Raw genomic sequence first — 7,911 nt, 5'->3', positions numbered from 1 at the left:
CACCTATATGGCCTCATTTTACCTTAATTCCCCTTTTAAAGGTTCTTTCTCCAAATACGGTATATTGTGAGGTACTGTGGGCTAGGAGTTCAAAATATGAATTTGGGGTAGGAGTGGCATAGTTCATTCCATAACAGTGTGGGATGCTTGAAATTAAGATTGGAGGAAAATTACTGTGTAATAGCAAGGTCTAGGACATGACTACGGCAGAGAATAGCTGAGGTAGTGTGCAAGGCAAGATCACTGGAAGAGAAGTGTTCAAGTAATGATTATCTTTGTGTATAATTATATTACCTAAAATTAATACAGGAGCAGTGTTGGAGGATTTGACAGTAGGCAGGAAGCTAAAATATAAGTGGAGGTGAGCTAAGAGTGTAGAAGAAAAGTACCACTGAGCTGTAGTAATATGGACCAGTGACATGAAATTCAGTATTGTTTGCTTTCGAAAGTAAAGAAGGGAGAATGATCTGAGAGCAACAATGGAATGCAAAGAGGACACTTAGCACCAACTCCAGGACCGTTAATATATGGATTGGGGTAGAAAAATGGTCCACCTGTTAAGAGGGCTACAAGTGGCAAGATTCAGAGAAGTCATTTACTGAAAGGTGATGGAAATAATCAGAGAAGTGATTGAGGATTTAATGTTGTTGAGATGTAGAAATACTGTAGAACACTGTAAATGCCTGTATGCGTACATATATACATACATATGCCCAATATGCAGAACGTGTAGACACACACAGACATGTGGGTACACACACACACACACACACACACACACACACAAGTTTGTACCTGTGAGCCCGAATGGACACTTTCCCAAAATATCTTACATACATCCCTGTTGTAATTGAAGAGTGTAAAGAGCTTCAAGAAGAATATTAACTAAGGGGTAGTTTTACAACTCCAGAAGATCCTGAGGTGAGTTGGCATGGAAGGACACTTTCCAGAGAAGTCTGTGATAGCTTTTTGTTTCTTCCTACTCTTTCCCCTTGTATTTCTGTTACTTCCCACGCATGCCACCTCAATGCTAACCTGCTGTCAAATGTAGCCTCCCTCCCCACTTTTTAAATGTAAGGAAAAACTAAAATTTAGAAAGTTAAAAATAGAGAACAGATGACCACATCTTGGAATTGGGACAAACTCAGGAACAACTCAGAGCCAGCCCAGACCTTGTCATGGTAAGTGAAGTGCAAAAGGATTGTTGAAGCTTGCTTGCTTGCTTTATTTATTTATTAAAGATTTTATTTATTTGAGAGAGAGAGAGAGAAAGCACAAGCAGGGAGGAAGGTCAGAGGGAGAGGGAGAAACAGACCCCCGGCTGAGCAGGGAGCCTGACATGGGCCTCGATCCCAGGACCCTGAGATCATGACCTGAGCCTCAGCCACTTAACTGACTGAGCCACCCAGGTGCCCCGAAGCATTTTTTATTTTGTCATACTTTTTAATTTTGCTTTCCTTCTGTTCATTATGAAGTTTTTAGATCTTGGTTGCTTGAGTTTGCCATTTGCCCCCTAGGTACTATTTAAACCAAAACCAATAAAATCATAAATTAATATCTGTGCTCTAAAAATAGCATGATTGAAGTGAATTGTCTTTTTAAAAATCAAAGCAGTTATTTGTTACAGAATTTATACAAAGCATGAGAAAGAAGAAAAACGAAGGGGAATATTTTAAATAAGGAAAAATTATAATTCATATTTCAGTTAAATTGTTCTGAGGAAACAATAGGGATATTTTATAGCACCTTTTTACAGAGGTTTTTAAGGCTATAAATTGTTGCTTAATACACCAAAATATAATTATTTGAGATGGCCGAAAGTATTTTTCTCTTATTTCTTAAATATTCTGTTATAAAAAATGCTTATGATAAGGATATATATATTTTATACCTAAAATCAATACATGTTGTCGTAAGAGTATAATCTTAACATTGTAGATTTTATTTAAAACCACAATTGTGTAACATGTTATAAGGAGAAATCTAGTTGAGTCTGCTAAATATAAGTTCTCAGCAAAATTTTTTTTTACTATCAGATTCCCTTTTATTTTTTTTAATAATTTTTATTTTGTTATATTAGCCACCATACAGTACATCCCCAGTTTTTGATGCAATGTTCCATGATTCNGACATGTTATAAGGAGAAATCTAGTTGAGTCTGCTAAATATAAGTTCTCAGCAAAATTTTTTTTTACCATCAGATTCCCTTTTATTTTTTTTAATAATTTTTATTTTGTTATATTAGTCACCATACAGTACATCCCCAGTTTTTGATGCAATGTTCCATGATTCATTATTTGCGTATAACACCCAGTGCACCATGCAATACATGCCCTCCTTAATACCCATCACTGGCCTATCACAATCTCCCACCCCTCCCCTCTGAAGCCCTCAGTTTGTTTGCAGAGTCCACAGTCTCTCATGGTTCATTCCCCCTTCTGTTTACCCCCCATTCATTCTTCCCTTCCTTTTTCTACTGATCTTCCTATTTCTTATGTTCCATAAATGAATGAAACCATATGATAATTGTCTCTCTCTGTTTGATTTATTTCACTTAGCATAATCTCCTCCAGTCCTGTCCACGTTGCTGCAAAATTTTAACTTCTTTGACAATTTGTATCTTTCAACTGAGTAACTAGCACTCTAAATTTTTTCCCCTTGTTTGTTTTCTTGATGTGAACCACATGTACTGGTTTGCTCAATTTTCCTCTGTTTTTTTGTCTCAACACAGAAGCAGGCAGTCTTGTGAAAGTACAGATGTTCTCAAATAATCATGTTCCAGAGATGTGGAGAATGGAGAATCTCAGTGGATTTGAAATATTTTCTAAAATTGGATCAGAAACTTTTATAGCACACTTTAGTCTTCTGAAGTGGGAGCTTAAAGCATTGATAATAATCCATGTGTCTCCTATCTCGTTAAAATGGCAACATTCCTGTTGTGCTAAAATATATAACTTGCTTTGCTAAGCTGAAAAATTAATTGTTTGTTTTGTTTAAAAGAATATACTAGTCACCACTTACCCACAGGAGATATGTTCCAAGACCCCCTGTGGATGCCTCCTATACCATGTTTTTCTTCTGTATACACATACCTGTGATAAAGTTTAATCTATAAAGGAAGCACAGTAAGCAATTAATTACAATCACTAATAAAAAATAGAACAGTTATAACAATATATTATAATGTCGTGAATATGGTCCCTGTCTGTCTCAGAATATCCTGTACTGTACTCCCCCTTCTTGTGATGAACCATGATAAGATAGTTATGGGCTGAGATAAAATGAGGTGAATGACTCAGGCACTGTGATGTCATGTGAGGCCACTCTTGACCTTCTCTGATGGTATGTCAGCAGGAAGATCATTTCAGAAGCTCAGTTTCTGAGCTTTTGACTGTGGGTGACTGAAACTATGGCAAACGAAACCACGGAAAAGAAGGACTAGTGCACTTAGGATCAGGATATAAAGTTTGACTTTTGCGGCTTATTTGGAATTTGTATCTGAGAAGAAAAATGTGAACAATAATGAGTTTTAGGACAAATCCTATCAACTATATTTTCTTCTCTGTTTCTTGCACAAGATCTGTCTGGTTCAAATCTATTCTTACTTTTAATTCCTAAATTTTGTTTCTTCATGTATTTGTTTTTAGTTGTGGATGGATTTTAGCACACGTCATGGTACATATAGTTTCTTCTAGTTTTGCCTAAATTTGTGTTAAAATATGAAATCTATATCTGCATGTATAACCATTTCAAATCCTTTTTCCTACCCTTCAGTCATCAGAACAATAAATCATTAATCCACTTATTTTTTTCTCTATTAGCCATTTCCTGTTACTTAACAGTGTTATAAAAACCTGTTTATCCTTTTTATTTCCTTAGGAGTTTTGACATGTGAATGTTCTGAAATCATATCTGTATGAACCTACAGAGGAGGAGGACCTCCTGGAGGAGGTCATTGTGAGGCCATGACCACTGGTTGATATACAGTTTGGATCATGGCAACAAGAGACTTCTCACCCTGTCCCTATTCTTGGAATGTATGCTCTGCCGACCATTCCCACAGTGGGAGTCATTTTCAAGGACACAGCCTTGATAGAGCAATGTGTTGTTGAGACCATCTGGACTGAACACATTGCTGAATCCAGTTAAGACCTCTGTATAAACTTTTAAGATTCTGGTGGACAGGGTTTGAGATCTACTCTTCTTGTGACGGCACGAGATAAGCCTTGTAAGTAAATTCTCTTGCTTATTAAACCTGCCTCCTGCCAATCTGGAGTGGTCTGCATCTTTCTTCTGCCTGTGTTTGCCCTTTTGTGTACTGGACCAATTTAGGAACCAACAAGGATGACTAACAAATATGTATGCATCAGCGGTTCTGCCATTAGGAGAGGTTTTCCTTTGCTGATCAAAATAGATTTGTAGGATAAAGCCTGTGTTAACAGGAGCACAGAGTGTTTAAATCTTTTGCCCTGACTCTCTCTGACCATTGTTTCTATTCAGTGTACATGATAATAAGTTGTATATTTTATGCTGCCGTAAGTGCATGTGTTTGTCTTCCCTGCCGATGTATGTAACAGAAGACAGAGGCTACATGTTAATTCTTGTATCTCTAGGGTGTTCTCAGAGGTATTCAATACATAGGGCTGACTCTTATTTACATTGTGAAATTTGTCTATTAAAATCTCTTATTAGTTATTGAAATCTGTTGGTAAAAATCATATTAATAATACCTCTTAGGAAATTACAAAATCTGAAGCTATGTGCTAAGAGCGACTATGGCCATAAGGAGAACATGCTACTGAAAAGACATGCCACTGCAGTACTCTGACCTAGCATTCATACTTCTAGTGAATATGGTCTATAACGACTGAAAATAATTCTAAACAAGACAGTGGTACTGTCAATAAAAGAAAAGTCATCCTTTTCTGAGGCAACCCTGACTGCAGGAGTAAGTCTAGACTCTGTGAACACTAGTAATACTAAGTATTAGTAATGATTTTAAACCACATTTGTTAATACCATTGAAGTATTGTACTTGTAACGTTTCATGGTTCCAAATGGTTTTTAAATCAATATTTTAATGTTTAAATATGTAAAAATTAGATTTCTATCTGCAATATCTCAAGACCTATAGAGGTTTATCTACAACTATCTATTCTTTAGTATTTCTGGAACTTAAATAATATGCACAAGTGAAAAACCAATCTTACAATGGATTTATGCTGTTTACTATATATACATGATATATGTATTAACTTGTCTGTAAAATCAATTATATTGATAAGTTATAGTACAAATATTGAAAAGTTTTTCCTAAAAATAATGACTTCTCTTGGGACTTGTACAAAATATCTCATCAGTAATTAATTCTCTTTATGTTTAGCTCTTTTTGTGAACTCTGCAACTTGAGTCAATTGTATGAAAAACAGCAACTTCTTGGATATAGAAAATCCTGTAACTCCAGGTAACATAGCCATGCCGGAGATTAATTATAGTCATGTTTACTTGTCCCATACCACCTGAATACCTCATTCAAGAGTCAGGAATATCCTAACAATAATTTTATATGGTTACAGCTAGGGAAGAGAAAGTCATAGGCATCTGAGAAACAATGTCCTACATCCAACCCCCACCAACTGAAAAGAGTATTTCCAAGTGTAAACAATATATATTAATTAGTTAATATATATTATTTATTATTTTATATCTATATTTTATTATAATAACAATAATTTCATTATTTAATAATATTTTATTAATATAATTTATATTAATATATTAATTATAGTAGGTTTCAAGGGGTGTTTTGTTTCGTTTTTTTAGGGGGAGTGGCTACAATGGATTTTAAACAGAGTAAAGGTTTGGCTTTAATGTGAAGCGTGTCTCAAAAAACACTGATTTTTAAGGAGGGAAGGAAGGAAAGGTTCAGTTTGGAATGGAGGATGAGAAAAATGACTAGACTGTATTGATGGTGCTGGAGGGAAACACCTAGTGAAAAAGTCCAAAAGGGTTATTCTACAGACCTGATATAGGAGATATGCAAGAGGTCTGGCATGGCCTAACGGTTTCATGAATTATCTGATAACTTAAAAGTAGAGGCATCATGTGTAGGCTGGTTTTAGGAAAACAGCTTGTTCAGAATTGTGGGTTTCAAGGAATGCCATTGAGACTCCTGGGGGAAGTGCCCTTTAAATCTAGCATGGTGTCAGGGACCCAAGAAGGTAACTGGAATTCAGAGCAGAGCAATCAAAGTGAAGAACAGAAACAGTAATTAAAAACAAAATAAAATAGAGAAATAAAGCAAGACAGCATCAGCTATTTCTCAGGTCCTGGGCTCCCTTGCCTTTATAGTAGGGGGTATTAAGCTAAGGTGGATTGAAAACCCTGGGTCTTCCCTTGGCTTCCAACTTCTTGAATCCAATGTAATAATATGTGTCTGAGAAAAAACCAGATATCGCACAAATCATCAAAGACTTGAGGATGCAGCAGTGGTGATCTAATCACATTCTCTGTTATTATGGGTTTTTTTAATTTTAATTTTTTAAGTTTCCTTAAAATTTAATTTTATTTTTGAAAAGATTTTATTTATTTGAGAGAGAGAGAGAGAGTGAGAGAGAGAGAGCACGAGTGGGAGGAGAGGCAGAGGGAAAGGGACAAGCAGATTCCACAGTGAGCGGGGAGCTTGACAGGGGGCTGAGTCCCAAGACTCTGGGATCATGACCCGAGCCAAAGGCAGACGCTTAACTGAATGATTCAACCAAGTGCCCCTAATTGTAATTTTTTAAGAAGATTTTTTTTTAATTTATTTGACACAGAGAGAGAGAGAACGCGCATGCAGGGGAAGCGGCAGGCAGACGGAGAAAGAGAAACAGGCCCCTGTGTAGCCAAAGGCAGATGCTTAACTGAGCCACCCAGACACGCCCATTTTTTTTTTTTTTTAATTTAGAAGACAAACAGGTTCTGGAGAATGACAACATATTTTTATTTATTTATTTATTTATTTATTTATTTTTTAAATGATTTTTTATTATATTATGTTAGTCACCATACAGTACGTCCCCAGATTCTGATGTAAAGTTCTATGCTTCATTAGTTGCGTATAACACCCAGTGCACCATGAGATANTCAATAAAATCTTTAAAAATAATTAAGTGTAGATTGACGGTTGTCTCACAAATGTAATATTTTGCACAGTTAATTTAAAATTTCAGTATTGGAATAAGGTATAAATATACAGTAATTGGTTGATTACACAGTAATTCTCTGTTAAGTCATTTAAAAATCTAGTGGACTCCACTGTAGCTTTTATTGTGTTTTTGTACTTTATTAAAGAAAAGAGGTCTCCACTATTAATTTGTAAGAAGTAGTGGTAGTTGGTAGATGAGTCTTGCACAGGTTTTTTTTTGGTTCAGTTGGCATTATGTAGTTTAATATATTATTCTATGTCTATTTTCATTAAACTGATACTCAATTTTAAAAGATTTGTTAGGCTTGTTCAAACTAGGCGGGGAAAGAGGACTTCATAGGAGGTTTTTGTGCTCTTCTGTCAAGAGCCACGTGATGCTTCACGGTCCCTCACTTTGTGATACTAAAAGTCATTGACATTTAATGTCTAGATGTATTATTTTATTGGGCATTACATATTTGTATTCTAATTCAATCATTTCCTTTTTTAAAATCAGCTGAAGTATTTCTGTAATGAGAAATTTCTCCCATCTCCTATTTGGCTATGTAGTTGTACAGTTTTTAAAAGAAAATATTAATAAATGCTTGATTGTTTTATTTATTAGTTTTAAAAATAGCTATTTTTCCTGAATCCTGCAATTGGTTGCTTTGTTTTTAGAATTATGATGAACTACAAATATTACATCTACTTAATGTGTTTCAACCTATGAGGTATTATTACTGATG

The 7,911-nt window shown here is 35.3% G+C and overlaps 1 long non-coding RNA gene across 1 annotated transcript in view; it reads left to right on the top strand.

The window, feature by feature from the left end:
* The first annotated feature begins 4,131 nt into the window (after nucleotides 1-4,131).
* LOC117804058 overlaps nucleotides 4,132-7,911 on the top strand; it is a 79,986-nt gene continuing 76,206 nt past the window's right edge. Inside the window, exons 1-2 of the long non-coding RNA XR_004628246.1 lie at nucleotides 4,132-4,228; nucleotides 5,384-5,464. This is a non-coding gene — a long non-coding RNA (uncharacterized LOC117804058). The remainder of the gene's footprint in view (nucleotides 4,229-5,383; nucleotides 5,465-7,911) is intronic.

This window comes from Ailuropoda melanoleuca, chromosome 10, assembly GCF_002007445.2.
Source record: "Ailuropoda melanoleuca isolate Jingjing chromosome 10, ASM200744v2, whole genome shotgun sequence".
Taxonomy (NCBI): domain Eukaryota; kingdom Metazoa; phylum Chordata; class Mammalia; order Carnivora; family Ursidae; genus Ailuropoda; species Ailuropoda melanoleuca.
This window is presented reverse-complemented; position numbering and strand designations above follow the sequence as displayed.